Source organism: Aotus nancymaae, unplaced genomic scaffold (assembly GCF_030222135.1).
Source record: "Aotus nancymaae isolate 86718 unplaced genomic scaffold, 86718_ANA_hifiasm-v0.15.2.pri h1tg000010l, whole genome shotgun sequence".
NCBI classification, from domain to species: domain Eukaryota; kingdom Metazoa; phylum Chordata; class Mammalia; order Primates; family Aotidae; genus Aotus; species Aotus nancymaae.
The window spans coordinates 61764999-61782584 of record NW_026988421.1 but is presented as its reverse complement, the minus strand read 5'-3'; the positions used below and the strand labels follow the sequence as shown (position 1 = coordinate 61782584).

The window sequence follows — 17586 nt, the reverse complement described above, 5'->3', positions numbered from 1 at the left end:
TTTTCTAGATTACTGGGAGTATGTTGGAGTTTTAAAAAGAATCACCATGGATATATCATTTCTCAGATTTTCCCTGTAAACGTTTTGGTTGGACTATTGTCTGTCCCAGCTATTACCCACCACCCAGGCAGCCACAATATTAAATAGTCACTGCTGTTTGTGTCTGACAAATTCTCCTGGAGAAGAGGCTGTTTACATTGGATTAACCCTGATCCAGGTCAAATAAGATAAGTCTTGTGAATAGGATCTTCCAGGGAATGACCAACGCTTTAAGTAATGATAATTCTCTGGAAACATGGCCTTGAATGAGCTCCAACGTGGTTCTGCCTTCCACATAACTGCCTTCCCTCCTGCACCCCACTTCCTGCCCAACTCCAGGGCATCTGGCTGCCAGGCTGCCAGTTTCACATTTTCTTTTTTCTTTTTTTATCAGTATTTTGGTTTTAATTCAAAATTTTAAAAGACATTCTAAAACTGAGATGGAAACCATATCAAAATCATGACTGTACATTGTGAAAAACTGAAAACCATCTAAATGTCCAATAATATAGATTGGTTACAGTGTAAGGCTACTGCTGAGCTGAGGAGGGTGCATGGAAATAGGCATGTTAAAACTCCACAAAGCTCTCTGTTCTTACCAAGTTTCTTGAATAAATGCTCCCTGGATTGCTGTCTTTCATTAGTTTCTAGATTTCTGAAAAAGTCGATTCTGACCATTTTTGCCATGTTTTAGTTGATTTTATGGAGGAGAGAATGTTCAGAACTCCCTACTGCTTCATTTGTGCTGATGTCACCCTGAATATCTTTAAATTTTAGCACATGGAATCTCCTCTGTATGTCTACAGTTAATCAGTATTTCTCTCTTCCTCTTAGTCAAAATAATGAATAAACTAGATATGATTTTACTTTCTCTCCCCAGGTCTCTGCCACTTTCCTTACTGAGACTACTTGGGATTTTTGTTTCTTCTAGATTCTTTCAATAAAACAACAATTATTTAGGCTTAGCTATACATTTTACCCATTTCTATGGATGTAATAGTTTTTTGTATCTCATGTCTTCTTATTTGCTCAAGTACATTTTCTAGCATTAATTTCAGTGAGAATTTATGGCTAAAGAAATATTCTAAGTCCTGCAGTATGAACATGGTTTCATTTTGTTATAGTACTTAAATAGTTGATTGAATATACAATTTAGGTTCAAAATTATTTTGTCTTAGAATGTTGAAATTATTTCTACACTATCTTTTTAATATATTTTTGGAAATAATTTCAAACACAAGAAATAGTTATAGCAGTGTAGCATGAGTTAGGAAAGTGATCTCTTTGTAATTGGAGTTATCCAAACCAATCACTCTCCAATTCCCACATTAAAATCTTACTTCTGAGAGAGCACACAGCAGTATAATTTCCAATTATACATACAGACTGTCAACAGCTACCATAGTCACAGCATATTAAAGACACCAATGGCCACAATATATACCAGCTATCAATGTAGATTGTGATAGAATCAGAAAAGATTTAGAATTCAATGTCTTCACTTTTATGAAGAAGAGGCCTTGGGAGATGAAGGACTGGTGAAGGCATGTACCTTGTTAGTGCCACAGCCACATAACTTCTTAGGGTCATAGCCACATCTTGAATTAACATTCTGACTTATTATTTTAACTTGAAATGATCCAGTAATGCTAAGAAAATCACTGTTTTCTTAGTAATGGCAAGAGTACAATGGCCATATTAATTAAATTAATGCTGAAAAAATGGGGAGGGAGACATAGTTCATGTCTCCAGGACTAAGATGCTATGATTCTGCCAGCCCAATTAAAAGAAGCAGGTGGATGATATGCATGAAGTATCATTGGATAGGCCTCTGTAGGGTCAGGAGGGAGACTGCATGGGGCTGTACAAGGTCACCAGAGAGACTGCAGTTCATTATTCTAAGAGCATCTTAGTTGTTGGCACATTGAATTAAGAGGCCAGTAGCAAAGATGTTCATCCCAGTTAACAGCCACAAATGTGAGAGATTAGGGGTCTTTAATTCAGAGGAAAGACTCCAGCCATATAAACATAGAGATTTATTACTCACCCAGTGATGAGTGCTATGAAATCTGGAGTCAGCATCCTTCACTACATCTGCTTTTGATCAGCTCTTCGGAGTTAGTTATTTATGTCAAGAGTTCTTAGCTCCAAGCTAAGTAGGGGTGGGGTTTGGGATGGAGACAGTGAATAGACAGAGGAAAAGGGCTCCGAAAATTCAGAGGTCAGAGGGTTAACACTCAAATACAGGGCTCCATCAACATCTGCCCAGGGGTTTTTCTGATTATATGTTTACCAGTCTAATATATGAATTGAAAAGGATGGTGTGTTTTAATGTCTGTGAAATAAGTCTACGTATTAAATAAGGCAGAGCGTTGCTTTACAATTGTAGGAAAAAAATTCTATGCTTTAAGGGAAAATGATGCCACATCTGTAGCATATCCTTCTGGGGTATCAGGTTCTATAATGTTCATTGTCTTTGAGCTATTTTGCAGCCCCTTCTAACTTGTAGGTAACTGATAGTTATATAAATTACATACTGCTGATAGTGATAATTGACTTTATTTCCATTTGCAGTTCATCTCAACCTTCCTTTACTGCTTATAATTTGTGCTTGTTTGATTTTTCCTTTGGACCAGTAGAAACATCTGTCTGGTTCCCTCATCATATGAGTCAAATAAAATCTTTAACATGTGTTCATTTTTATAACTGTGTAAGAGTATGATTTTACCTTTTCCTGAACATTATCTTTTAGCACAAAATCTTTCCAAATCCTGATTGTTGGTGGAAAGATTCAGCCACTTGATTCTCCTGTCTTTCCAAGATTTGGTTACCCAGATCAATTTTCTGGAGACTTTTAAACTAGAACTTTTAAACATCAATCATTTAAAACAAAACACAGTTGAAATTATTTTTTAATGTCATTTTCTGAATTGTTGGGTTAATTAATTGGAAATCACAGGGCTGTGTATTTAAGATACCTTCTTGTTTTACCAATTCTGCATCAAGGATCTGATAGAAGTTGAGGGCTGGCAGTGGGAAAGGAAAAATCCAGGAAAGAGAAAGTGGAAAACGTGCTTTTAAATGCTCAGTGCTAGCATTTCACAGAAGGAAGGGCTCATGATCATGCTTAATGGAAGACTCAGACCTGGAACCCACTTCTTCAGGGTCCAAGTCCCACCCTGCTTCTCAGAAAAGGAGGAGAGATGGAAGCTTTTACTTTTACAACACAACTATCCTCATCCACAGCCAAGATCCCCAAACTCTATAGTGCAATTCCTGTATTTCTGATGGTCTCAGGAGAAGATGGAGGGCCTGTATGTGGCTGAGAGATGAAAACCCAAGTTCCCTTCCACCTGCCCTCCATGTCCCTCATTCTGAGCTGCAGGTGGAACCACACCCTGAGAAGGGGTATATGGTCTCTTTATCCCTAGCTGTTTTTCTCATGAGCTGGAGGGCCCATGATTTTGAATGATACTGGATGAGTCACATGAATTCTCGGTCTCTCATCTGTAAGATGCAAGGGGTGCAGATAATCGTTAAGGCTTCTTTCTACTCTGACATGGCAAGAATCCAAAGTCAAGCCTTTTGGTCTGTTGAAGTGTGAAGCAAACGCTAGTCATTGTGGCTTTCCTTTGAGTTGAATTGGTTCCGTTTGTTGATTTACAAAGGAGAAGAAGGCATTTCTCAGTTTGATGTGTTTATATAGGTGAATTGCTTGGATCCAAAGTAGAGTTTGCCTGGGACATTCCTTGGGATTCCTTCCCCCTTTGGATGGATTGCCAGTTACCACATCATTTGATTACATTTCTGCCTCTGTGAAAGCCTTCACTGTGGAATGTTAGGCACTGATGAAGAAATTTTGGTCAAAGCAAGAACACACTCAAACTTAAGTATTTCATTAAAAACTGTTGAAAATTGTTTCTTTCCCAGTGCTCTTGAAGGTCATAAGATCATTATGAGTATTAATCATAGACCTTTAGAAGTACCAGTAGGATAAGTTAACTTGACATTCAATTTCTTTTTGGTTTTGTCTCAAAATAGAATTCAAGCAAAATAAAATAATTAAACAGAAATTTCCTATATATAAAAATTGCATCCCTCAGCCAATGGACACCATGACAGTTAAGACTTAGTAATTCCATGCCTTTGAGTACAGCTTTTTGCTTTCACAGCATTGTGCATCTGTTACCTTATTGAGTTTTAAAACAACGATGGCAGCTGTTTTCAGTTTTAGGTGAAGCACCAAGAGATTAAGTGACTTAGTCAGGGCCCCACATCTGTTCATGAAAAAGTCAGAGCTAAAACCCACTCTCCTGACCCTTCATTTTTTTCCTCTTATATGGCACCATCTTACTTCCATTAGTTAGAAATGAAGTTTCTCTTTAATCATGAAACTCTTTCCCTTCTGAAGGGCAGTAGAGGTATATAATTTCTAAAAAAAAAAAAAAAAAAAAAAAGATACAGATGATTTGTAATTTATTACTTGGATCAACTTCCATTTTAGAAAAGACAGAAACAAAAAATATAGTTAATATTTACATTTTTTACAATGAAAAGTATTTACATCATAGAGAAGAAGTACAAAACGGCATATAAAACTCTAGGACAACACAAACAGCAAGGACTACAATTTCAGCAAAAAATTATCTGTCCTTTTTTTTCCCTTATAAGTTGAAGTGCGTCAGACTGTTTTCTAACCATTTGGCTAATTTAGCCAGTTCCTGCTTCATCTTTTTCATTTGATGGCTTTTCCAAAAGAGCATTAGTAATTGATCTTCCCACATCACTCTTTTGAGTTCACCTTTGATCTTTAGGGTACCTATTACATTACTGTGGTTCAAGTCATTGGCCCCTGTGGTTCCCAGTGGGTAAGACCTCCTACTTAAAAGGGCAGTTGTGTTCATTTGCTAAAATCCTCCACATCTGGGCAGTAGCAAAGCTGTATTTCAAAGAATAGACTGATTTGTTCAGCTAAGCCTTTTCATACAGAATATTTGAGTTGCAGTGAAGGTCTAGCCCTGTATTTTATAGGACCAAGGCCCAGAATGGCTGTCATTGCACCAGTGACAGACCTGGAACCAGAACCTGGAACCAGTCTTCTGTCTCTCCTGCAGGGACCTCACCCTGCTGTCACAGTGCCCGGGATGGATGTGTTCAGGTCAGGGAGAAAGGTCTCTTCTAAACTGAGACCACACTGCCTGTCTCTGTGTGTGCTGCCTCACTGGTGAGCAGGGCCTGGGTCAACAGATATTTCTAGAATTCCAGGTTGAAGTCTACCTGGAGGTGGAAAAGTGGGAAGCAAGACGTTTCAAACAGATGCAGCTATTGGCTAGCTGGAGAGTCTGTCCCCCACTGCCAAAACACTTGAGGAGCCATTTGTGAAGCCATCTACTCAGTAGGTTCTTAGCAAACTGTGGCCTCTTGGGGTGTTTTTCCTGCTATTCACTCTCAGCCTGGAAGTTAGCAAAATGGACAGAAGATGCCACTGTCAAGGGAAATATCTATCTTTGATCTGGTATATTCAGGCATTGGCAAACCGAATCACAGGCAATTAAAAATTAAAGTCAGAAATGGAAAGGACAGAATAGTTCAGCAGAGAACCAAGTTTTGTTGAAATAGCACCTGTTAATTGGAAGAAAACCATATAGGTAGCATTTAAGAGGATGAAATTTTAAAGTCAAAGAGTTTACAGCTTAAACAAAGCACTTTCCTATGTCTATATACACAAATAACTAATGTACTTTCAAAATATCCAAGGTGATTAAAAAAATAGTGTGCACCAGAAGAAAATATTCAACATTAAGAATGGTAACAGAATCAGGGTGATTAAGGATCACAATAAAAATAGAGACAGAACTTGAAACACCAAAGTATGTCAAAAAGTATTTACATACATGAAGTTAGAAACAGCACAACATATATAAAGTGGGTGTGAAGAATTAAACATTTCTGAATTATCTGAAGGCTATGAGAAGGAAGAGAAACTGTTTTATAATTAAGCTCATCATGGAGATAAAATACTGTACATTTAAATATTGTACACGAAATGCACCAAATAACAAGAAAAAAGTTTAAACAAAAGAGCTAAGGTATCAAATATGTAAAATCCCATTGCTTTAATAAACAGATAAGATCGTCCTGGGCTGTTGTGGAAGTTTGCAATGTTCAGTTGGGCAGAAAGGAAGCATTAAGAAGAAGGGAACCAGACACCTTCCCTTAGGATTCTTTTCCTGGCAAAATGCTATTTTTGCTAAATTGCTGAAATATGATATGAGATTCTATAATCTTTCTTATGGAGAAAGCTCTGAAAGTTATAGACTAATTAAAATTCCTTGGAGCCCCCTTTTTAGATTATCAGCCCACAAGGCCATGGGACGATTATGTGCTCGGTGGAGTCTGGCATAACAGACTATAGAAGTTATGGATTGCTGGAGAAAAACTGTGGTTCAAGGCACAGGGATTACGCACAGGAGGGGTCCCTTTGGTCAGTACCAAGAGGCCAGGGCCATGGGAGGCCACAGAGACCACTATGCTCTGGGATTACTACCACTCAGGGGAATGCCACTCTGGGATTGCCGGGCTCCACAGAGGGCTTCTCCCTCCTATGGTCAGCAGCCTGGTGTGGACGGGCTGGGGGCTATGGGCACTGACGTTCAACATCACACGTATTTGAAGAACCCTATGTGAGTGCCTCAGGACCTGGGGAGAGACACCCACCCAAGTAGCTATTTCAGAAAACAGCTGGAGAAACCAGACTTCCTTGAGGGCTCCTCTCTAAGTGGGGAGGGACATCTTTGGTTGATATTGTTAATATTTTGACAGGGAGACTGAAGGCTGTGTCTTGACATAGAAGCGGCCAGTTCCTGTGAGTTTGTGTGCCAGAACAGCATATTTTGTTGCCAAGTAGTATAGGAGGACATTGCTCTGTTCTGTCTCTACCCCTGCTGGGTGAGGGCTCATGTGACACCTGTTTTAACATGGTCCCTGCACAGCCATATTCCCAGAGACATCACTCCATCCTGCATGAACCTGTGGTAACACCACAGAAAACACAGGTGCTGATTTTCTCTTCAACACAATCCATAAACTCTTTTGGCAACAGAACCACTTAGAGATTGCCATTTTTATCCTGATCATTCCAGAGCGTATACACTGAACTCCAATGGCCTCAGTGATGGGAACCCTGTAGACCCCTGATCATTCATGGGAAATATCGGTGGGGAATCTTTTCTTAGGGTCTTGGATGGCCATGGAACTTGCTTGCTTACTTATGGGCTAAACCATAAACTAAAGAAATTGGTTAAGAAAAAGATGAGTTCTATATTCTGCCATAAATACCAGGCACCCTGCTTCTCTGGTTGTCTCATTACTCATTAGGGATCTAATCCCAGATTCCAACAAGCCATGCACTGAAGGGAAGCCAAGTGCATTCCCCCCAGAAGGAAAGAGCATTTCTGGAAGCACTTGCTGGGCTTCCCAGCATGGGGAATGGTAGCCCTTCTTTGTTCACTGTAACTTTCCGCCCAGGTTTGGTGGAGGAAGGGTGGGTATCAACTCAGGCCTGAGCCAGAACATCTCTTTAAGTCAACAAAATCCAAGAGGCATAAGGAAAAGTGTGTTTGATTTACAGAAAAGTTACTGAGTTATAGAAGTAACAGAAAAGTTACTGAGTTATAAAGCTCCAAGTATGACACCTGGTCTTCTTTCGTTTTAAAGACAAGGAAGCAGAGTCCATCCCTTTGCACTGTCGGTGGCTGCCTCCCTCCTGAGCTGAGTGTGTCACAGGCCTGTGCTGAGGAGTTTGCTCTGACATGTTGGACTGGAAACCAACAGGAAATCCTAGACACTTTGCTTATGACTATGAAGCCAAAAAATACGAAAAGAAACCCAAAACATTTCTTCACCTGTAGGACCTAATAACAGTGTTTTATCAGATTTAGAAAATAAACTAAAACTAAAATTTTAGAAATGCACATTTTTCCTCTTAGAGGGAACTTACTAAGATATCTGTCAAAGAATCTATTTAAATGAAAGGCACCAGGAGTGTTTGACAGGAAAACAAAGCTGTCACACAGGCTGACAAGATTGTGGAAGTTTTCTCCCTGCGTGTTGTTTTGCAGAGGTGAGCTATGATAGTGATCAGTCGGCTGCGCTGAAAGAAGTGTCAGGAGGTCTTGCGGGTAGAGGGAATGGGCATGGGGATGGGAATGGAGACAGAAAGAGATGGAGACAAGAACAAGGAGGGAGCCCAGGGGTCTGGGGGTGAGGAGCAGATAAGAGAGTATTGAAAAATGAAGAAAACAGAGAAATAGGACGGATGCAGGAGAAAGGGATAAGAAATTGTCAGGGGACACCGAAAGGAAATGAGACTGTGCTAGGGAGAGCTATGGCCAAGGAGCCATCAGAGCTGAAGGGCTGGGGTCAGATTCCGTGAGCCCAGAGTTTGCTCCAGACCTTTGGAGGACATTTGGTAATGTGCCAACAAGCACCAAGAAGGTAGAAGACTCCGAAGCTCTCCCACCATCTGCTAGGTACGAGGAGACGTGAGCCACGGGCTCCCTAGGGATGTGAACATGGCACACACAGAGAAGGTGACTGAGCCGCCGGCCCGGAAAGGCCTGAGTGTTGGGAAATTACTTATTTTTGGTAAGAGGCATGAGGGTGTACGGAGGGCTGTGGCGGAGGTCAGGTTGGGGCATGTATGTGGTTGGGAAGCCTTAGGTGAGGAGCAGGGGAGGCCTCACTTTGGGGACTTACCACCAGATGACCTCACGGGGGGCGCTTCTGTCCCAAAGGAGAGTTCAGGGGAAACAACTTTTTAAAAGTCAGAGGAAACATACAACAGTTAGAAAAATGAAGACATCTTGCCTTTACATTAAAATGGAAATGATAAATAAACTTGAACCTTTAGCAAACTGTATGCAGATAAATGTTTTCTTCTTCCATACAAAAGACCCACTGCCTGCAGTATGGACAGATCCTTAACAAAAATAACTACCACAAGAAAAAAAGTAATGAGTTTGTGCTTTCATCATCTAGGGGTTACTCTGGAAAATCTTTTTCTCCTAATGCTGAATCTGTGGAACCAGTAGGATCAGCGGTGACTGTCATTATGCAATTCTGAAAATTAGGTTCTGCCTTACTTTTATATATATATACATACATATATATATACTTTTTTTTATTATTTTTATTTTGAGATGGAGTCTCACTCTGTTGCCCAGGCTGGAGTGCAATGGTACCATCTCGGCTTACTGCAACTTCCACCTCCTGGGTTCAAGTGATTCTCCTGCCTCAGCCTCCTGAGTAACTGGGATTACAGGCACACGCCACCACACCTGGCTAATTTTTTGTATTTTCAGTAGAGACGGGGTTTCGCCATGTTGACTAGGCTGGTTTCAAACTCCTGTCCTCAAGTGATCCACCCGTCTTGGCCTCCCAAAGTGCTAGGATTACAGGCTTGAGCCACCACGCCCGGCCTGACTTTTAAGAGTACATGAAATCCTCCATTAACCGGGCTGAAGTTTGCCACAAGACACAATGAAATAGAACTTTTTCCACTGAGATACTGAGATAATGACATTTAAACTTAAGACGTCAGATTGATCACGTGGGGAGTCTGCCCAGCACATCTACAAGGGCACAGGGGAGCAGGAGAAAGAAGGAGGGAGGTGGGGGCAGGACCAGGATGGAGGAAAGGTCATAGGCTGGAGTGCTCTGAAGAGAAAAACCTCACTTAACCAGCAATATGGGGAACTGACATTTTAAAGCAAAAATAATTTGTTCTAAGTTGCTGATTTTTCTATGATTAAGGGAAAAAAACCCCTTATGAACATTTATGGAATTTAATTTGAAAAAGCAACTTCCTAGGTCCATCCTCATGTCTTCTCCCAAGCTGGCCACCATTTCCACATCTTCACTATTCAGTGTCCACAATGTGTATGAGTCAGGCCTTCTTCACGGCTCCAAGGAGGGCCTCTTTGAACCTAATTGTACCAGAAATTTTAATGAACCATTCCTCAGTGATTCCATTTAATTGAGGTTTGTCTATGAAAAACAAGTGTTTTTTCTTTTTTTTCTGAACAGCAAACACTAACAAGGGTATTGTCTAGTCTTTGCATGGCTCTTTACCATGTTCCAAGTGCTTCCACAGAGATAGCCCTCACGTCACCTGGGAAGTAGGCAGTGCCTGGCCCAGGTCATACATGAGAGACTGGAGGCTCAGCGCGTGGGAGGCACTTGCTAAGGTCACTCTGCTGGCCTGCTGCGGGCTGTGCAAGCACCCGATCTCCTTACTCCCATCCTGGCCCGAGTGCTTTCCCATTGGCTGGGGAGTTGCAGGCAGGTTTATTTTGGCAGACTTTGCAATAAAATGCTTTGTCTTTGGAATGAGTGGAGTACAAGAAACATGTCTCTTAGCAAGCAGTTTCACTGCATTTGTAATCTTACAGTGAGCCCTGGGACTGGGCTGAGTCTTCTTAGGAGGTGGCTGTGATGGGTCTGTCTTCCTCGACTGTTGTAGGTTTAGAGCGGGGTGGCTTGCTGGCAGAAGATGAAGACCATTTGACTATATACAAATGGACAGGATCCTGTGAGTCATCTGAAGTCATCAAACCCATTCACATGTGTGTCATTTTAAATAGGGATGCCTTTTATTTCTGCCATGCCCTGGGAAGGGCAGGAGGGTTGGGCAACTGGCTAACTTGGCTATGAAAAAGTCTCTAAGTTCGTACTGAGCCTCACATCACATCTGGAGCAACATCTGGGCGCATTAGCGATGACTTTTGGTGCATCCAGTCATGCACATGCGCCCTTGACCCCAAGCAGAGCCGCGATGGACCTGTGCAATTTGTTTGCAGCCTTGGACATACTGCTCCTCCCCGTGTAATGAGGCTGCTCTTCCTACTTTACAATTAGCACCAAAAGAGAAGAGAGACATGAAGTTATCAAATGAAGATCAGGAGGGTACTTTAACCCACAAGCCTTGTGGGCCAGAGAGTATGAATGGGAGAAAAAACGAGACTTGTGCTAAAGCAATTTCTCTAACCCACCAGGGTCGAGGAAAGATGTGATTATGAATTTAAAGTCAGAATCCCATAATTTAAAGTCAAATCACCAGAATGGCCTGGTGACCCTGGTGATCCAGCCTCTCCATTTTAAAAGAGTCTTGGGGAAAAATTCCTTCCAAATGTTTGTTTATTCAAGATTTTTCTTTCCTTTGAATGTCCCCTGCCCTTCATTTCTGCCTTCTGCTGGCCTGTCTGTCCTCCCTTCAGGGAGCATTGTCATTTGTGTTCTGATTATATCCCATTCCCAGAGGTGCCTGGAGGTGAGAACAGAGGCGTGTTCACCTTTGTTCTCCACACAATGTCCACCTGGCCCTGTGGACACCTGAGACCGTGGGTGAATGGCTGCACTCTAAGGCAGCAGGAGGGGTTGAGCTGTTGCCAGAGCTTGGCCTGGAAGGGCTGGAGGATTACGTGGGTATTGGGTCATTGTTACTGTGACCACCTTACTTACTTGCAAGGTGTCCTGGATAGAACAAGAAAATATGGTCATTCTATTCACTGAAGAAGTAGGCAGCAGATGGTTTGAGTGGCATGATAAAGGGAGATGTAAGGTGTTAATTTCCAGCCACTGTTCCCTTAACAATCTTGCTAAAGGAAGAGGGTGTACTTCAGACCCTGATAGCTGCCTCCCTCCGTGCTGGTTTAGTACTGGCTGGGGCACCTCTGGGCGCTGGACTAGATGGGTGAGGCTCCTGGCTCTGAAGACCAGCTCAGGCGCCAGGCATGGCCACCAAGTCTTGCTTGCAGGCTTCTCTCTTCCACTACGTTGTGTTTCCATCCTTTCTAAGACAAACGCTCCTTGCTTTTCCAGCTTGGTACATTTGTCTGCTTATGACACCGGAAAGAGCCCAGGAAGTAACAGGGTTGATGGTGGCAGCACCAAAGGAAGTTGAAGGACAGGTGGGAGAGGTGACAGCTGTCTGGCCTGCCTCGGGAGGAGGTTTTCCAAGTCAGAGCAGGATGGTGTGTACAGCCCCTTCTGCAGAGAGCTTGCTCACAGAACCACAATCCTCCATGAGCAAGAGGAGTCCAAGAGCCTTCGAAAGAGCAGCAACAGCAGAGGGCCCTGGCGGGGGCCGCAGCAGACACCTCAGCAGGCCACAAGAGCGAGAGGGGTGCGGGTGTGGGTGCCTTGGTTTTCCTGGCTGTAGCCCTTGGAGAGGACAGAGACCCATCCATGCACACCCGAGGTCGCATCACACCCTGATCACCCCCTCAAACCAGGTACACCCTGGGAGGAATCGGCCGGTGACCCTCTGTCCAGGGGCAGCTTCTCCACCTCCTTCCTCCTCTGAGGCAAGGCGCTTTCCCCAAGACTCTGGGCTTGCCAGCTTCACTTCTTGGCAACTAACAAACGACTCTGGCCCTTGAGGAGGCATAGAGAAGGGGCATTTGAGAAGGAAAGGCTCTGGTGATGGGCACATCCGGGGGTGCCTCCCTGGCCAGGACATCCCCACCCCCAGCCGCTGGCGGCCAGACTCCCAGCCCCTCACAGTTGGGAGGTGCCCTCTCTACCCTCTTCCTTCTATTGCCATCTCACTTGCCCATCGCCTTCCCACTTGTCCTTCCTGACATGAGAAGTGAGCATGGCCCAGGCTTGAGCTCACTGGAAGATTCTATTGAGGAAAGGAGCTTGAGCCCAGGATGGGGACTGCCTGTGTGCAGGCCTATCTCCTCCGTCTCTGCTTCATAATGTCCCTCCCAGCTGGCTTAGTCCTCTGCTCTTTCTGTCCCCATTGGCCACTGCAGGAGCTTCTGTCCTCTGCACCCCTGCCCTCGCTGGCTGTACCCCTCACTTAGCACTTAGCACACTCGTCCCTGATGGGTGTGCTCCTGATGGCTCTGGTGAAGCTCCTGGAGGCTGGATGGGTGTGCTGTTGGGTGTGCTCTGGTGAAGCTCCTAGAGGAACTGGGTCTTACAGTCCTAGGGGCCACTTCCTTCTCCTTTCTAGCCTGGCAGGAAGCACAGTGTCTGCCCACAGCAGGTGCTTAGCAAAGCTGGCTGATAACTCAGGAGATGGTAGATGTGTATGAGCCTGGATCGATGGCTGGATTGTAGGGGAGACACTGAGCTAGGTCTCTCCAGCGCCTGTGAGTAAGAAAGTCCCTGTCCTCTGAGAGTTCACTATCAAATAGGGAAGAGCCCCTTTGCACACTCTCACATAAGGTGGAGGAAGAAAAGAACACTGAGTTCCAGGTGTTGCAGGGAGGAGAGACTCTACCAACTAAGGAGCCCAGAACCAGCTCTCCAGGGCCATGGGATCTGAGCTGGGCTTGAAAGGAGACAGATAAGAAGCAATAGCATCTCCAGCCAAGGGCCCGGCTTGAGCAAGCCTGTGGAGGGGCAGCAGAGTGTGTGCACAGGGTGCGTGGCAGGCCCAAGAAAGGAGGTGGGCCCTCTGGGGAAGGCCCCGGGGGTGAGGGGGGCAGTGGCCCTCTATCTCTGCCTGAGTCTCCTTCCACAGGTGCTTGGCTGTTTCTCAGAGCTGAGCTTTTCTAGCAGCCAGAGGTCACTTTGCATGTGGATGGCAGTGAATTCTGCCTGAGTGGCTAAGATGAGGCTCCCTTCCCTGCACCATCCTCCCGCTTCCTTCACTATAGTGAGGGGCATCCTGCTTCAGCCACCCCTTGGGAGTTCTGCTCCCTTGAGAGGCGGATAGCTGCTCCTTCCCTTGCTTTCCCTCTTGGTTCCACAGTTTGGTATGGTGTCCTCTTTTCTGAAGGTTCACAGGGAGCCTGCTCTTTGCTTTTGAAATGATGTGGAGTCTTGGGGACTTGACGTCTCAAGCTAGCTGAAAATGTGTCCAAGTCCAGGGCAAGGGGGAGGACACGCTGGGGGAGTGTGTGAGGTGGTGCATGGGAGGGACACAGAGGGCTTGAGAGGAGGGAGGTGGGAGGGCCTCCCCATGCCAGTGCAGCGTCCCTGAACGTTTGTGGGGCTTGGGGATTCCCACGTGTGCCAGGTGGTCAGCGCCGTATTGCTTTCTCTCTGATACATCCTCAGTGTCGAGACCAATGTGAGAAACAACCTCTACAGCGTTCTTGCCCTAAGGAAAGTGACCCTAACTACCCTACTCCTGGGTGGCACAGGTCCACTCGAAGTTTTGTTATTCGGAGTTACATAGCACACACATGCCGCACACGGTTTTGCAAAACCAATGCCATGCATAATATTGTCACAGACAAATAACTCTAGGTGGCGGGGGCCATGGAATGCTTCAGCATCCACAATCCTCCCAGGAGGTGACCTGCCCATGGGGCCAGAGGGCCTTAGGGTGTCGGAGCTGGAAAGTTTTATGGAGGTCACCCATGTCTAGTTTCTTTACTTGACGCTTGGGGAAACTGAGACCTGGAGTAAGGTGCCCAAGGCCACATTGCGAGGTAATGGTAGAGAAAGAACTAGAAGCTGAGTCTCTGGACTTGCTGGCCAGTGCCCTCCTCCTCTTATGGGCTGACGCCAACCCTCCCCAGCTCCATCCTATCCCATTCTGCCAGGGGAAGGCAGGGCTGGGGAAGGGAGGGCAGCACAGGGTGGGGCTAAGATGGGGCGGTGTGGGAATGTGTGGAAGGAGCCTCCTCTTCCCTCAGCAAGGTATGGCTTCCCTTGGTTCACATGGCCACAGCCACATAAGTCTTAGCCTTCGGGAGAGGCACCATTCGGGCCCAGAAGACCCGGTCACACTGCCACCCATGGGGTACTGGCTAGTCTTTGCAGGTATCCAGGTGGACAATGCTGGACATGTGTCTTGCTGTGCCAGAGCACAGAGCCACATGTACTGGAACCAGAGAGTGAATCTCAGGAGATAAACGGCCTTAAGACCCAGCGCCTTGCAATTTACAAAGAACTTTTACCAAATGCTCAGTGGGCAGGGCTGGGTGCATCTCTGGTTCCCTGGGCAGGCAGTTCTCGCCAGGAGGTGCTACAAGTCCTCTAAAACAGAGAGCGTGTCTTTCTCCTCTGCAAGCCCTCTGTGGCACCTGCCCCTCGGGTTGGCCTTTTCCTGGTCCCTCCTGCAACGTGCCTGCATCTCGCATTCCATCACTAGATTGTTTCTTCTCGCCTGGGTGTCCTGGTCTGCTGGGCGTTAGTACAGACTCCCAGCTACTGTGCAAATGCTTTGACCATGTGTCTCCCTACTTCTCATCTCTCTCTACTGCATCGGACACACAGCCAAGATTCAAGTGGGGAGGCTCGGAGGCAGGGGCCTGCAATCAGGAGCCTGGGGTGCAGTCCGGTGACAGGGCGGGGTCCTGGCTGAGCATTACAGCAGCAACAACCGTGTGGAGACAATGTGCTTACACACGCGGGACTAAGCCTCGGGGACTGCAGTCCACTGGGCAGGGCATTGTGGGCTCTGAAACAGGGCAGAGCCTTTTTTTTTTTCTGTGACCACCAGGCGGCATGAAGTGATGTGTGCGACCCCGCCTCAGTTACGGCAAGGACCTTCGCCCATCCCCTGGGCTTCCCAGCCACCACTGTCTCCTCTCTACTTGTAAAGTTGTCTTTACACACATTTCTATTTTATTATGTAGATTCTTGTGACTTTGAATCCTTCGTGGCAGTAGCTGAGGTGTTCTAAGTAAATGAATAACCCCAGGACTGGAACAAAAGAGGTTTCTCTGCCCAGTTACCCAGGATATTCAGCTAACACTGAATCCCCGCTTCCCAGGCTCCAGTGAATGCTCTACTCTGTTCTGAGATAATCAGCGAGCTATGATTGCCCCAGCCAGAGCCTGAAAGGGAATCAGGCCAGGAGTTAGAAGAACGGGGTCACACCCTGATTGCTCGGGACCTTGGCTGGGAGGGGAGGAGTGTGGCCTGGAGATGGGAACACCCGCAGTGAGGGTGACTGAATTCTAAGGGGCAGAGGATTTGGGCTGGACTGCATTATGACTTTTGGGGTTCCTGGGCAGTTTTGCCTTCCTCCATTAAAAAATATAAAAAGTTATTTTTTTTAATTAAAAAAATTATATCTGTATTTTTTGAGACAGAGTTTCGCTCTTGTTGCACAGGCTAGAGTGCAATGGTGTGATCTCGGCTCACTGCAACCTCTGCCTCCCAGGTTCAAGCGATTCTCCTGCCTCAGACTCCAGAGTAGCTGGAATTACAGGCATGCACCACCACACCCGGCTAATTTTGTATTTTTAGTAAAGACGGGGTTTCTCCACGTTGGTCAGGCCAGTCAAAAAATTGTATTTTACAATTGTGCTGGTAGACAAAAACAATCCTGGCTGGATTCATTGTAATATATTCATTTTTTTCTTTTAAATGTAGAAAGGTGAAAATTAAAATAGTTTTGTGGCCTCTAAAATTACTCTGTGGCTGCTGGAGAAGTCCCTGGGCTACAGGGCCATGAGAATTGGCCCGGGGCAAGAAGTATCACTGGGTTCAGATGAGCCCTGTTTGTGTCCACAGAGATCAACTCTTGTTCACTACTGCGTGGCCTCACTTTTCTTTTTCTTTCCTTGGTGTTTTTTTTTTTTTTTTTTTAAGACAGGGTCAAATTTTGTTGCCCAGGCTGGAGTGCAGTGGTTCGATCATAGCTCACTGCAGCCTCAAACTCCCAGGCTCAAGCAATCCTCCCACCTCAGCCTCTGGAGTAGCTGGGACTACAGGCAAGTGCCACCAAGCTTGGCTGAATTTCTAAAAATGTTTTTGTAGAGATGAGGGTCTAGCGATGTTACCCAGACTCGGTTCACTTTTCAAATGAGGAAGCCAAGACTTAGAGGAGGAAGTTGTCCAAGTTCCAAGCTAACCTGGTGACGTTTGGAGTAAGAATGTCGATATAGTCCTTTTGGGTCTGAGCTGCATGTGATTTCATTACCGTGAGTGCTTGTGAGTGTGACCTCATCCCCACACATGGCAGGGGTGTGTGTCTAATGACTGTGAAGCCCACTAATTTAGGGTTTTGTGTGACAGCATGTGGACAGAATCTGGGGTTAAATTTCCCCTTGTGCTGTCTAAGAAGAAAGGATGTATAAAGAAAATGTAAAATGTAAACCAGATGGGGATGTAGTGAATTACTGGAGTAATTTGTTGTTTTCAAGCTTTTAGAAGCACGAATTTATGTTGTCAAACAGCTAACAATAAACCTAGATGTTACACCATAGGAAAGACTTAGGTAGTCATTAAAACCAGTTTCCTGAGACCTTTTCTAAGCAATGCACTAAATATGGAAAACAATACAACCTTATTTTTAAAAAAATAAAAACAACTTCAGATTGACCCAGCCCACGCCCAGATCTATGCATGTTTTGTGAATACCCTAGGCTGGAGTGGAGCCTCAGATGAGGCAAAGCTCCTTCAACTGCTAGTTGTGAGTGAACCCACCAACTCATAATCAGGTCAATGGCCATGATTAGCAATAGCGGCGACTAGGGATTGTAGCTCAAAGCAAAACAAACAAACAAACAAAAACCCACCATAACCCAACAGAAAAGAGCAAATGGCTCCTTTGAAACCCTGGGGGCCCTTAGC

At 45.1% G+C, this 17586-nt stretch overlaps 1 long non-coding RNA gene across 4 annotated transcripts in view; it reads left to right on the top strand.

Annotated features, from left to right (window-relative positions):
• Nucleotides 1-17586, top strand: part of LOC135274013 (uncharacterized) — a 141931-nt gene that overhangs the window by 90265 nt on the left and 34080 nt on the right. The window lies entirely within an intron of this gene.